At 36.0% G+C, this 15,188-nt stretch overlaps 1 long non-coding RNA gene across 2 annotated transcripts in view; it reads right to left on the bottom strand.

Annotated features, from left to right (window-relative positions):
- Positions 1-6,764: 6,764 nt before the first annotated feature.
- The window catches only part of LOC136851308 (uncharacterized), a 178,531-nt gene continuing 170,107 nt past the window's right edge, over positions 6,765-15,188 (bottom strand). For both annotated transcript variants that reach the window (XR_010856838.1, XR_010856837.1), the window contains one exon: positions 6,765-8,596. This is a non-coding gene — a long non-coding RNA (uncharacterized lncRNA). The remainder of the gene's footprint in view (positions 8,597-15,188) is intronic.

Genomic DNA, 15,188 nt, shown 5'->3' with positions numbered 1-15,188 from the left:
TTCGTGAATTTTGACTTTTGATGTTATCCATAACTCCATCAACCAAAATGTACTCCATATTGTGATAGCTGTTACAACACTGGTCAAAACTGCTTATATTGTAAGAATGATTTTCTCTCCCTATGTAATTTCACCTTAATGTGTAATGTTCTTAACTATTTTTTCCTTTATTTTATATTATTTTAGTCGACAAGACTTCCAATTTTATGTCACAGTGAATGACAGTGAACCATTTGTAGTCACGTACAACAGCTTTATACATTTTACAAAGATTATTTTCATCTTTATACCCCACCCAGAACTCCTATTCCCCAGTCCAACGTTAGCCCGGTTATCCTATAAAAAAAGATAAAAAGTAAAAAAAAAAGAAAAAATGGGATATAAATGCACGACGTCCATTAACGGGGCTTGCCATGCGAATGATGCATGCGAAAACAATTACATAAAAAAATAAGGTTACGTTCTCTGCTAAGATGGCTTTAAAATCGCTGGATATTCTAGATCACTCATTGAAACGAAGACAGTGTCAGCTACACACACACAAAAAAAGAAAAAAATTCTGTCGATTAAGACTGACTGATGAGGTAACAAAGCCACGATTTTCATGTTTTTGTTTTATTTTATTAAAAAAAATCCTTATCAGTACATTCACACCTTAAGTTTTCTTTCCAAGGAACGCAACCATTATTAGCCTCAATCAGTCAATACAAGAGCCCACATGCGAGCAAGGACTGCATTTGTGTCTCAGTACAATGTAATAAACAACCTCTAACCGGTGAACAGACGTAGGGATACGATAGATGTTTTCTTTAAGTATACTGTACTTGCCTTTCTTTTGTGTCGAAAACAAAAAAAAAACGAGAGAGAATGACAATGTCGAAAAAGTGAAAGACTGAGGATGAATCCCCTTTGCCTCTGAGAAGAGAATCGTCATTTCAGAATCAGTGTCTCACCCCTTTTGTCTCTACTTTCTTTCATATACTTAGGTAATATTTCAATGAGTGTTTGTTTGTGTGTATATGTATGTGCAAATATATAAATATATAATGCACATACGTAGATACACGAATGCGTGAATCGATAAGTATTGTATTGTGATCTAATTTAACTGAGGTATGATGAACCATATTCCTATCAATGATATGCTTGCTAACTGTGATTTGATAACACTACTAGAGAATCACTGAATCTAATTCCTGCTCAAAACGTAGTAGCTTTATTAGAGAGAGAGAGAGAGAGAGAGAGAGAGAGAGAGAGAGAGAGAGAGAGAGAGAGAGAGAGAGAGAGAGAGAGAAACTTTAAACAAAGGGTTGTCATCCAAAGTCATCTAAACTCTTCAATCTTATATATATTCTTTTAATAAGTGGGTAAACCTTGGAGAAGAATGAAGGCTGCCAATCAAACGGCCTGTCCTATTACATGACTGATTACTGAATGAGAGCTAACTAGCGGCGCGATAAATAAGATGTCTGAATGGAGAGTTTGCAATACTGCCATACACTGTTTTATTCGTTTGCCATTGGTATGATTTTGTGAATGGTTGTACACACTCGCCTATGTGCAAATTTTGACAAAATACGATTTCATTTTGTAATTCCCTTGTAAAGTTTTGCTATAGCTCTCTGCCACATTGCCTACCTTAGAATTAACTGTGGAATAACGTGAATGTCTTTCTTATTAGATGTCAAGAGTCGTAATTTTAAGACCGAGTACACGCTAAGGCCGAGGGGTATCGAAAAGGGGAACCGTCAGACGATTTTCAATCTACGTACAGTCTCGCCCAAGATAAAGGGATCAAGAGATGCTTTGTCCCTTGAAAATGGTCAGCACAAGGCATCCAAACCGACTGACGTTCGCAGGACTTATTCTGAAAGCAAACGAACGCGTGGTAAACAGGTGGAATTTGCTTTGAAAAACCTGTAAATCACTAAACGCAACGCAGCGTCCTCCAAATATTTTTAAATAAAGAAATGGTAATAACGATGCAAAAACTGACGCCAGTACATAACGAACGAACGAGCAGGCGTTCTCTAAGAAAGACGAATGAACGTCCTTAACCCCAAGAAATCATACGGCAGTCCCCCCACCCCGCAAACCACTCCTCCAAAGACCACCAACCCCTCAAATACCACCCCGAATAAATAGCAGAGGTAGCATCCGCATCAGCGCCAGTAGCAATCAGTGTCGGCATATGATTTAATCGCCCGAAGTCATTCGTTACTGTTAAACAAAAATAGAAAATTGCAATGGAGAAAAGGACGTAAAGGTTGCGAGATTTTTCAGGGATTTCGTTGCTGCTACAGATATCATTAGATGGAAATGGAAACATAGTGTAATAAGTGCCGTTATAAGAAAAAAATTGAATGATTGATAAAACAGTCGAACCATGAATCTTGTTTTCGTGTATGATTGAGCTAACGATAAAGATCAGGATTATGTAATAGCAACAGCATTCACGATCTTCACCTCTCGTTTTAAGAAGGCCATCACTGAAAAAATTGGGAAAAATAAATGGATCTTTCCCTTCCCTGAATTTTAAAAATTTGAAAAAAACTTGGCATTGAATTTAACATTTCGCAGACATAAAGGCCGAGAAAGAAAACTGATAAACTGATTTGTCATCAGGACAGTAGAGTCGATTTCCTGAACGTTATGAAATGTATTACAAAATAAATAGGAAAAATAATGGTAAATGTCAATAATAAATATAAGTACAATTTCTAGAATCTTCAAAGATAGAAAATTAAACAGAAACCAGATTATTAGATGCAATATTTTTTTTAATCTTAAATCTATAAAGAGCTTTCAAAACTTAAGAATATGTATAAAACATAGCATTCAGAATTTAATCGATCCGATACTTGTAAATATATGAATATATAACAAAAATATATATAAACATAACTACGTATAATTTTTCGTTGCATTTCCCAAACGCCAAAATTCGTCATTTGAAACGCCTTACGATAGGCCCGTCCCGTAGCGGTATTTTTGAAAACCTAGCCAGACAGGACTTGATTCTTTATTCATCAACAACACTAATTTCTACTTCGTGATCATTTAGTGTTCATTATTACTTAGCAAGATAGTTCAGAAGAGTGGTGCCACCCGCCACCAGATGCGCGAAAGGGGTTTAGATTCAGAGAAGTTCTCTAAAACTGATTTCTATTGCATAAACCCCTAAAATATCCATATGAAGAATGATTACGCACCATATTATCTTTCTAAAAAGTTTCAATGAATTTTTTGCGACATTGCTACCACAATGAGGAGGTTCCTGGATATTCAATCTTGACATAATTCTGTGTTTGCATAAATTCAAGTCCAGTGGTTAAGGATTTCAAAATAACTGCTATACGACCTGCATCCGCACCATAAGAAGTGTATTTACAGTCGGTTCACATGCTTTTATTTGCCAAGATTCCCTAAAAACAAAAACTACGAGACACAAAGGGGAGGTCGCAAATCTATTTTTGTTTTTCTTCACCACCCGATATCTGCTCTTCAAAGGCCAATCGTGAGGTTTCTTATTTCCTCATTTTTTTTTCTCGAAGTATGCTTCTATTTAAGACTGTTTTTGGATAAACAGCGACAGTGTACATTTTTGCTCTTGGACGAAACTTAAAAAGGCGCTATAAGATAAGAATTCTTACTAGTAAAGCAGTTTTTGGGTGCAAGAGGGATCCCAGGTTGTAATGGACAAGCAAATTATCAAGTAACGACCAGATGGAAATGAGTTCAAACCAGAGACATTAAGGAAACCCACGGTGGCAGCGTCCTAAGTGAAAACAAAACCACAATTCCTGGTAATTCATGTTGATTAGGAAAAACCACAATTGGCAATGTCGATATAACCTGGAATCTCAGATGGGATAAACACCCACCCCTTACCAACCCATCCCAAGCCCTCCTCCATTCAAGTAAACCTATTTTTCCAAAAAAATATAAAAAAATAAATAGTAGGAGTAAAATATATATACATAAATATATATACATTTATATATACATATAAAATAAGCAGTGTTAATTCTGCCCACTACAGGGCATTACCCCTCCCGCCCGTCACCCCTTAAATAAAAATTTTAAACCCTCCCCCCCCCCTGCTCATACCAAAGAAGGAGATTCCCGCCGCTATCATTGCTGTAAATGTTGCATTTTTGAGTAGTTATTGTTTACCCCACCACCACCCCTGGGATAAATGAATAACAATGGAAAATTCTAATTAAATGAAAAGGGGGACTAGATATTCTCTGGTTCCCCCCTACCCTCCCAACCCCCCAAGCTCTTCCTGATCCAACTTCAACCAATACCCTGCCAAACAAATCAACGCTTCTCCGCTTCCGGTTTAAAATGGAGATATGCAAAACAAAGGTCGCCTTGACGCAAAAAAAAATGCAATGGTAAATAATCTTTGACGTATCTTGAAACATGAACGTTTGTACTGACTTTTCTTTATTTTGACTTCAGAAACGTAATTCGCTTTGCGTCAGTGAAACAAGTCGTGTTGTATGTGCTCTGAAGACATTTTCAGCTGTATAATTTTGGGTTATGAAAATCTTCCCTACCAGCAGCGGTATTAATTCTGGACTCTGAAAATCTTCCCTACGAAAATCTACGAGTCATTTTCGTTTTCGAAAGAAATGACTCAAGATGACTTTCTCGTTAAATGAAGTACAATTTGGTTCGTTACCTTACGTTCGGTCATGTTCCCGTTGTCTAGAAAATCCTAATATATATACACATCTATATCTATGCACAACTGTACTTTGCATGCTAGTTTTTCAAAGTGTGTGCGTGTGTGTATGTATATATATATATATATATATATATGGTATATATATATATATATATATATATATATATATATATGTTAATACAAACTAATGAGGAGAAAAACAGTTGGAGGTTGCAAGCAGTCTTTCTGATTATAATCCTTGAGTCTGTTAAGAAAGGACTATAAGCTGAAAGACCTTGCAGCACTCCATTGTTTCTCTTCCTTCAAGTTGATATTGTCTTTATTTATATATTCATCATGTCATATTTTCGTGACATAGTTATATATATATATATATATATATATATATATATATATATATATATATATAATATATATATATATATATATATATATATAAATATATATATATATATATATATATATACATAGATATATATATATCTGTTATATATATAATATAATACAAACTAAACTGTTTGTATGTATATACACGCATACATGCATAAACTTGTGTGTGCATAAATATAACGACATATATTAAACTTTTGATTTCATGTGAAATTAGCAACTTCTGTAAAGGCCATTCTAGAACAAGGAGCCAAAAGATCTTCAAGCAAACTTTCTTTTATGAAATCATTTATTTCTACTTCTTGTGTGTCTATCGATCAAACGTTTCACTGATACTTAGTCCTTAGATCACTTGCTGAAAAAACTGGGTTGTCGAGAGATATGAGACCAAATTTATATATATTGGTATATATACATATATATATATATATATATATATATATATATATATATATATATATATATATATATATATATATATATATAATTCAGTTGGTTTACCTCAACATCACTAGCACACCTTAATAATAAAGAAAATTCACGATAAATTAGTACGCACACACACACGGTGCACACGAATACACGGCGTATACACATCCGTGTACGCATACTCTGTTGGATATTCCAATTCCCTTCCGACACAGCATCAGTATCTTTTGAGGACACGTTGCATTCTTACCGAAAAGATTTTCAAGAGAGGCTGGCGCACACTTTCTCTCGAATCGTTCGACAACTTAGCAAGACTGTTCGTTATATCTATCGTCAGCTGCTAAGCGGGTTCTTCATGGCTCGTTTAGCTTTGTTTTGAAGAAAGTATTGCAGAGCAAGAAAAGGTTGAGCTTTTTTCCTTGAAGAATTCACGCCTCCGTTATGATAAACCTACGTTAACTGGGCGCGATAACTCGAGTAGTGGTTTCACATTAATAATGATAATACTTCATGGTAATTAAATTTCACGGACCAACAGAAAGGGGCGTCTTCAAATTTTAAATCACGATAGTAACATGTGTATCGGAAACATAAACAAGAAGGGCATTGTTTTCAAATATGATTGTATTTTCGATAACTGGGCCTTGACTTGACAGGCACAGGATTGGCCTTCGCTTTCAATGTTTTTGCAAAAAATTTCGAAAAAAAAAATGAGAACAGGTAAAATCTCAGGCAATTTTTAAAAAGCTTATCCCTTCCCATTTCCGGGGAAAGGGACTACAGTACCATTCATTATAAAACAACTTGGGTACAGAAAAAACATGGCAACATTGGCAGAGATCTATCCTAGATAAGAAGAACGATTCCTTTCTTTTTCAAAGAGCTAAGATTTAAGATGATACACAAAGACCTACATAAAACAAAGTATTAATTTAGCCTGACTCTCGCTTAGCATAACCCCATCTCCATTTGGAAAGACCTAAGATGGTCCCAGGTTCAATTCCGAGCTAAACCGGTCCTTATGGCGAGAGAACACTAAACCCATAAATCCTTGGAAAGAAAAATAATGAACGTTCCGCTTCTTCTCAGCCAGTATGTTTCATTACCTAATATTACCAATATTAGCTGTGGCCAAAACAGTAACGTGTGTGAATAAATGATTGTAAACCAATTAATGTAAGCTACTGTAAACTCTTATAAACTCTTAGTAAAGCAGCACAAGTGGTTTGTAGAGAAATCAAACTGACGCTTAATCCAAACAACACTCTTTATTTTCTTTTTAAAAACACTCTTGGTCATCCTTGTAAAAAACAGCAGATATAACAACAACAACAACTGTAGAAGTAGTCAAATCTGTGTTTTCAGGGCGTCTTTCATTCTTTATTTTAGATATGAAATATAATTTTGTATTTTCTTCAGGAAGGTATAGTATATTTGTTTACATCTACGTGAATGAATGCTTGTTGTCATTTTTTTTAACCCAAGAATTAAAAGTTGGTTGAATACTCAGTATACAGTATGTTACCAATTTTTTAAAGAACATATATCTGTCCGGCCCCGTGAAGTCTGGGAGCGCCGTAACTTCTCAGACAACGCAAGACTGAATTGTACAATATTTTTGTGTGAAGTGTACGACAGTTAGTCAAAGAACTTGACCCTGACCCTCTCTGAAACCCCCTTTAATAAAGCGTTGGAATGTCTGAGGTACGACGCTGCCATATTTCACGGGGCTCTTTTTTTATTGGTATGGTATTAATACACGTTGTTCTACCATTATGGCTGTTTATTACTACCATTTGTACTTATAAATTATTTGTGTGGTGATATTCTCACACCTCATCATGTTTACAAAACAATTTAAGTACACTTGCATTTACCTTGTAATCTCGGTACTGTGACACCGTGTGGAGTCCGTTTGACGGTCACTGACTGCCCAGCGCGCGTGAGTGACCTGGCTTCAAACGTTCACTACTGAAGAGACGTGGAAGGCAGTTTTTCAGGACCCCCATTCATTCACTCATTCATTCAATGCATTTCGTCACATAATCGAAGAAAATTATAACTGGTGCCTAACACGTATACATTCGTCAGGCTTTGTCATGGCCTCAAGTATGGAGAGAGAGATCATACAAGATGTTGAGGGGGTTCCATTTACGTCAACATAAAATCTACAACGATTAAATGTCACTAGGGATATATAAATACATACTTGTGACCTTAGTTCTTTTTATATCGTTCTAGAAGGAAATTTAATTCACCCCATCTCCCCCCACAACATGAGAAATGAACTTCTTAACACCTCAAAAACTGCCTTTTCAAGTCCATGTTCTTGCTCAACGTGCGACAATGCTGTCTGGACCATAAATTCGTGAGTGGAAGAATATGTCCGTCAACAATGTGCTAAAAATGCTGTGTCAGATCCATAGTGACTGGAAAAAAATGACTGTCTTCAGATCGTTGTGTAACTGTCAAATACAGTTTTTGTATTCAATAAGAAATAAGCAATTTGTAGACCCATGGATAATGTCAAAGAATTGTGAACATTTATGTAAAAACAGCATTGGTCCAAATGGCATTTATTGCTACCAAGTGTTTTCACTGAACACAAATCATAGTCGCGTGGCGATCGTGGATATGGGAAGACCACTGCCTTTACCTTTACGTTTTCAGAAGTGACTCATTTCCTCTACAAGACATTTTGGCATACTGTAACCTAAGAGTACACAATGCATCGCCGTTTTAAAAAAAGACGCAAACTAAAAAAAAATATTTATAAAAAACACTTACATTCTCGTGAATTTATAGAAAAAAAGTCAACACAGCCAAATCCTATTAGTATATGGAGCGAAATTCAGAAAGTTTTCAGCCAAGATTAACGTGTTTTCTTGACTTTCATAAGAAGCTTCCCACGTCCATCCGTCGCCGGCTAAACTCCGTACTTACTACCCTGTTTCGCGCGTCAAAAAAAAATTTATCACTACTCTATAGAGCTTCGAATAGTTCCAAATATATTTTGAATAAAACATGGAATTTTTGTCACAGCTGTCGTTTTAATCCTGCCTTATTTTCTCCAAGAGTAACCTGTAAAATAAAAAGGGATGAAAACCTAATTATAGATGAACAATAAAATGCAAGATAAAGGAATCAATAGTGAATCTTATGTGTCGAAAAATGCTCAATCAAATATATTCCAATAAAACTGCGATCCTGAGCATAATTAAAATCAGGCCATAAATGAACCATGAAAAGGAGTATGATGGAAATAAAAATAAAAGTTATGAAATGTATGTTATTATGTATACAAATGTCGCAGACAAAAAATATTGGATCTCTTTGATAAATATCGGTTCGCCTGGTGAAGAAGTTTGAAAAATTACCAAAAAAAATATCAATAACAACATTGCAATTTCGATAACATGAGCCAATAAGAAGAAATAAAAATTTCAGATATATAATTATAATTAAAGCTACTCTCACAATTTCCAGAATTATGAGTTAAGAAATAATAGAAAAATAATAAATATGAATACTTATGAACTGAAATTTAATCACGCATTTAAGGATTAAGGAAATACTGAACATAAACAGTTTTTATGGAGTCATTAACATTTATAATGAAGAATGTAAAAAAATAACTGCTGCACATGAGGATGTGGACGAAGTCATTAACGATTTTTACTGACGAAGGTTTAAATAAATACAGAGGAGTAGTTATAAATAAACACTACGAAAAATTATCCAAGATGACAACAATGGTAAGGATAAGATGACAACAATGGTAAGGATAAGATGACAACAATGGTAAGAAATAAATCCTTGTCAAAAATTTCCAGGTTATTCAAGATACTGAGTAAAAGTAAGTAAAAGTAAGAAAAATCATGAACGGTAAATATCCCGCAAGTAAAAAGGCATTGAAAACCTAAGTATAAAAGTATTGAACGATGTTAATAATTCCAAAGAAATTGCCAAATAGGCATGGAGAGAGAGAGAGAGAGAGAGAGAGAGAGAGAGAGAGAGAGAGAGAGAGAGAGAGAGAGAGAGAGAGAAGTACATATAAAGAATACGAATAAATTACTCCAGAATAAAGCAAAGCAAAACTAAACTGGAAAACATGAAGTCATTACTGGATGGAGAAAGATGCAATAAGTTCTAATCTACTAAGCTATGAATATTTGTGTATTCATGCTCATCCAATCATTCCTATGGCATGACACTTTAATTAGCTCAACACTTACATCGTATAAAATATATTTTTATTTCTAATACTATATTACATTATAAATTTTACAAAAAAAGTACCTGAAGGTTGAGAACCTAATATGGTTGAAAGTCTGGAACTGCCGAAATGCACTGTTTTACATTTACCCAGTTTATAAAGATGTTTTGCCTTTTTATCTAACATATACTACCAAAGTGACGTGCACAAAAAACGAAAAAACTGAATATGTGCGTTTACCTCTAAAAATAAATATAATTACATACCAAGCAGGTGCAAACATAACAAATACACAAGTGACCATTAGCTGTCGTTGTGTCTGTGTGGAATCAGTGGACCACATTTCGTGGTGTGTGTGTGTGTGTGTGTGTGACGAGAGAGAGAGGAGAGAGAGAGAGAGAGAGAGAGAGAGAGAGAGAGAGAGAGAGAGAGAGAGAGAGAGAGAGAGAATACTCTAAAGCATTCAGAGACCAACGAACTTTAGTTTTTAAAAATCGCAGCTAACCATATACAACTTATAATTAGATGATTGCAAACATTTAAATTAACGGTACTCTAAAACGATGAAAATGAACACGGAGTTATGAGTAAACTAATGATTTCGAAAAACGTAACCAAGACGACTAAATTTGACCATGTGAACACGTAATACAAGCTTCGGTATCAAAAAAGATCGACAGGTACATGGTTAGAGCGATGGAATGAGAGGGAGAATTATTTTAACCGAGTTTTGTTTCTATCAAGAGTCTGTTCTGGAATTAATGGCTTTATAAGTCCAACCATAATTTTGGTTATTTACTGAATACACTACAGAAAGCTGGATAGAGAATGGTACAGTATACTCTCTCTCTGCTTGATTATATTTTTATCACAGCATAACTTCATTAATTTTATCTAGTCTCCTAGCCATCAATAGTAGTCCACAACATTACGGACTAAATGACAGGATGCCACAATGGCTATAAAATATTCCCTAACTCTTTCCGTTCCAAAATTTCATGCCATCTACCGTACGTGATTCTAGATTCAGTCTACCTGGCTGTAGGTTGAACGTGCTTCCAAATTCATTCGTGTTATCTGTTGAACGTTCTTCCAGATTTAATACACCTGACAGCTGAACATGCCTCCTACCGAGCCGTCAAACTGTAGGCTAACCGTTCTTCAAAATTCAGCCAGTCTTTCCGAACACGATCAGTAACTGGTTTAACAGGCTTCCACACTAAATCAAATAACTGGTTTACCGTGCTTCCAGACTCGATCATAAAGCTGGTTTAACATGCTCCCAGACTCAATCAAATAGCTGATTTAACGAGCTTCCACACTCAATCATATAGCTGGTATAATGTGCTTTCAAACTCATTCAAATAGCTGGTTTAACGTGCTTATAAACTCAATTAAATAGCTGGTTTAACACGCTTCCGCACTCGATCAAATAGCTGGTTTAACGTGTTTCCCAACACATCAAATAACTAGTTTAACGTGCTTCCACACTCAAGCAAATAGCTGATTTAACGTGCCTCCAAACTCACTCAAATAACTGGTTTAACGTGCTTCCAGACAATCAAATACCTGGTTTAACGTGCTTCCAGACAATCAACTACCTGGTTTAACGTGCTTCCAAACTCAATCAAATAGATGATTGAACGTGCTTTCAGACAAAAACGAGCAGCCAGATTAACGGACTTCTAAACTCAATCAAGCAGCCGGTTTAACAAGCTTCAAACTGATCAAAATAGCCTGTTTAACAGGCTTCCAAACTCACTGAAAACAGCCGGTTTAACAGGCTTCCAAGCTAACAAAACAGCTGGTTTAACAGTCTTCCAAACTCACTGAAAAAAGCCGGTTTAACAGGCTTCCAAACTGTCTCAAAAAAAGCTGGTTTAACAGGCTTTCAAAGTCACTAAAAAAAGTTTAACAGGCTTCCAAATTCACTGGAAACAGCCAGTTTAACAGTCTTCCAAAGTCACTGAAAACAGCTCACTTAACAGGCTTCCAAACTCATTCAAAAAGGCTGGTTTAACAGTCTTCCAAACTCACTCGAAAAGCTGGTTTAACAGGCTTCCAAACTCACTCGAAAAAGCCGGTTTAACAGGCTTCCAAACTCACTCAAAACAGCCGGTTCAAGTCTTACAAACTCCCTTTCTAAAGAGCCGGTTTAACAGGCTTCAAACTCACTCAAAAGTCTGTTTAACGGGCTTCCAAACTCACTAAAAAAAAAAGCCGGTTCAACGGGTTTCCAAACACACGCTAAAGAAAAGCCGGTTTAACAGGATTCCAAACTCACTCACAATAGCCAGTTTAACAGGTTTCCAAACTCACTCGAAACTGCCAGTTTAACGTGTTTCCAAACATTAAAAAACAGGCACCCAAAGTCACTCAAAAAAGCTGGTTTAACGGTCTTCCAAACTCACTCAAAAAAGGTTTAAAAGGCTTCCAAACACACACAAAACAGTCGGTTTAACAGGCTTCCAAACACACTCAAAACAGTTGGTTTAACAGGCTTCCAAACTCACCTGTTTAATAGATTTCCAAATTGAACTCAAAAAAGCCGGTTTGACAGCCTTCCATTTCACTAAAAAAAAAACTGGTTTAATAGGCTTCCAAACTCACTAACAGCCGGTTTAACAGTCTTCCAAACTTACTCAAAAAAAAACCATTTAACAGGCTTGTCACCCACTCAAAGCCGGTTTACAGGGCTTCAAACTCACTCCAAAAATAGTGTTTAACAGGCCTCCAAACACACTGAAGAGCCCGTTTAGCAGGCTTCCTCAAAACAGCCAAAACAACAGCTAACTCACTAAAAAAGCCGGTTTAATTTCTTCCAACTCTGCTCAAACTGTCCATTCAATAACTACAAAACATTCAAAACAGCCCGTTTAACATTTAACAGTCTTCCAAACTCACTCAAAAAAGCCGGTTTAACAGTCTTCCAAACTCACTCAAAAAAGCCGGTTTAACAGGCTTCTAAACTCACTCAAAGCAGCCGGTTTATCAGGCTTCCAAACTCACTCAAAAGCAGCCGGTTTATCAGGCTTCCAAACTCACTCAAAAGCAGCCGGTTCAAAAGGATTCTAAACACACTCAAAACAGCCGTTTTAACATGCTTGCAAACTCATTCAAGAGTCTTTCACGGTTCCACCCATAAAAGAGCTGGTTTAACGAGAAAACTCACTCAAAAGAGCTGGTTTAACGAGCCTCCAAGGCACTCAGAATATTTAACGAGCTCACTCAAAAAAGAGCCGGTTTAACGAGCCCCAAACTCACTCAAAAGAGCCGGTTTAACGAGCCTCCAAACCTTCACTCCGAGCCTCCAAAACCGGTTGGTTTAACGAGCCTCCAAACTCACTCAAAAGAGCCGGTTTAACGAGCCTCCAAACTCACTCAAAAGAGCCGGTTTAACGAGCCTCCAAACTCACTCAAAAGAGCCGGTTTAACGAACCTCCAAACTCAGACAAACATCTACAGACAACCACAACGATCACGACCAGTTTGCTTGGGCAGGTGTTCTTCCCAGAATGGTAACTAGCGTGGTGCATAAATTATAATTACAATTTTAGACAGCAGTTGAGAGTGAGTGCAGATGTTCGTTCATTCAGTTCTCATACCTGCGTAATTACAACCAGTTTCATTTGCAGTGATTAAGAATAAAAGTTATTTCTAGATATAAATTCAGTGCGATAACAAATACTAAAGCAAAAACAAGACCAATTAAAAATATTAATACCTGCGATAGCAACCAGTATAGCATCAGTAGTCTACGTAGCAGACACAAAATGTAAAACAACTCTGCTATACCGAACATTATAATTTTCATGTGCCTTGGGCAGTGAGCCATCATATTAAGGAACACACAAAATACCATAGGTTTAAAGAGCAGTGTCCCAGGAAATATATTTACACATAAAAGATTTAGTTAATGCCCAATTCCCCACAAAGAAAGGAACTTGGACCCATAAAGAACAGTCAAGAAAGGAACAGGGTAACCTGAACTAAAGAACAGAGAATATTCTGGAGCATTTAAAAAAATCAGTAATTTCAATATTAACAAGCAAATGAACATCCTTTAATGGGTATCACGTGCAAGAACTGCAATGTGATTTTCATTCCGCACATATTAATGTTACCTAGATCAATTCTTCCTTTCCGAAATAACAAAACCAACAACAACAATAATCACCATTAATAAAAACAAATATTTGGACTAAGCGTCCGACAGGGCAAGCCAAGACGTACCAATTCAGTAGAATCTTATAATTAAGGACCATCAACAGTTAGGACGTGTTAATGACAGAGGGTAATTACAAGGGAATGTCATGGTACTCTTACGGATGGCTTCATTTGGCACCAGACTTTTTTCAGTAAACACGGCAAAAAACAATTGTAGTAAATTAAACTTATATATAAAAAATTTAAAAGATATATGTATATGTATGTATGTAATATATATATATATATATATATACATATATATAATGTACTTGCTAGAAATGCATGTCATAAGTTTTGTACTGTAATGTTACACAGGCCACATTACTCATGAATCACCACAGGACAGTCTCGATGGATGGACGAACATAATAAACAGCGCTCAGACAGGATGCTTGAAACAAAGACTTATCACAAATGAGATGCGATATGAGAGATCTGCAGAGCTAAGCAACCGTCCTGTCTTCCGCACTTGTATAAACTGCTACATTAGCATCCACTCCTGCTCACTGAGGTAGAAGACACTATTATTTTGCTACTAACGAAATCCGATAAAGATCTCTTTATATAAAGAAATCCAGTGGCATTGTGTATTCCACTATCAAGGAACTCCATGAATTATTTTGCTATTAACGAAATCCGAAAGCAGAGTCCTTATATAACGAAACCCGGTAGCAATGTGTATTCCACTACCAAGGAATATGAAACTTTCAAGAATGAGCACCGATGGAAAAATATCCCTTTTTTCTTGAAGAGAGAAATTCGGACTTTGTAAAACGTTGCATCTACCTTACTGGAATTAGCACAAATCAGAAACAATGCTCTGTCCAAGTACCGGCTTTGTATTGTATGGTGAAGATTTTTTTAAGGGAGGTGGAGCGGGGCCAGGAGAAAGACTTTCAAGACTTATTCAATCCTGTCAAGTCTACCCTCACTAGTATGAACATTAACGACATGCATTACTGGCAACTCGGTAAAAGAAAGACATTATAGGTATGAAAAGTACTTTCAAACTTATGACATTCTACAACATGAAGGACTCCGTACAATAAGCATTACAGACCCAATGCTAAAATACAAAAACTACGAAATTGCGTAGGTGTGCGTAGAAAACGAATAAAAGAAACCTACATCCAAATAAAATGTTCTTGAAAGAATGCTCTCAACAAGAAAGCAGAGTAAATAGACAAGTTGATTACATATAAACAAAAATTAAAGAACTAATTTATCAGGATAGTCATTCACTTCTTC

Source organism: Macrobrachium rosenbergii, chromosome 23 (genome assembly GCF_040412425.1).
Source record: "Macrobrachium rosenbergii isolate ZJJX-2024 chromosome 23, ASM4041242v1, whole genome shotgun sequence".
Lineage (NCBI taxonomy): Eukaryota > Metazoa > Arthropoda > Malacostraca > Decapoda > Palaemonidae > Macrobrachium > Macrobrachium rosenbergii.
Note: the sequence above shows the minus strand (reverse complement) of the source record. Positions and strands in the feature narration are given on the sequence as shown.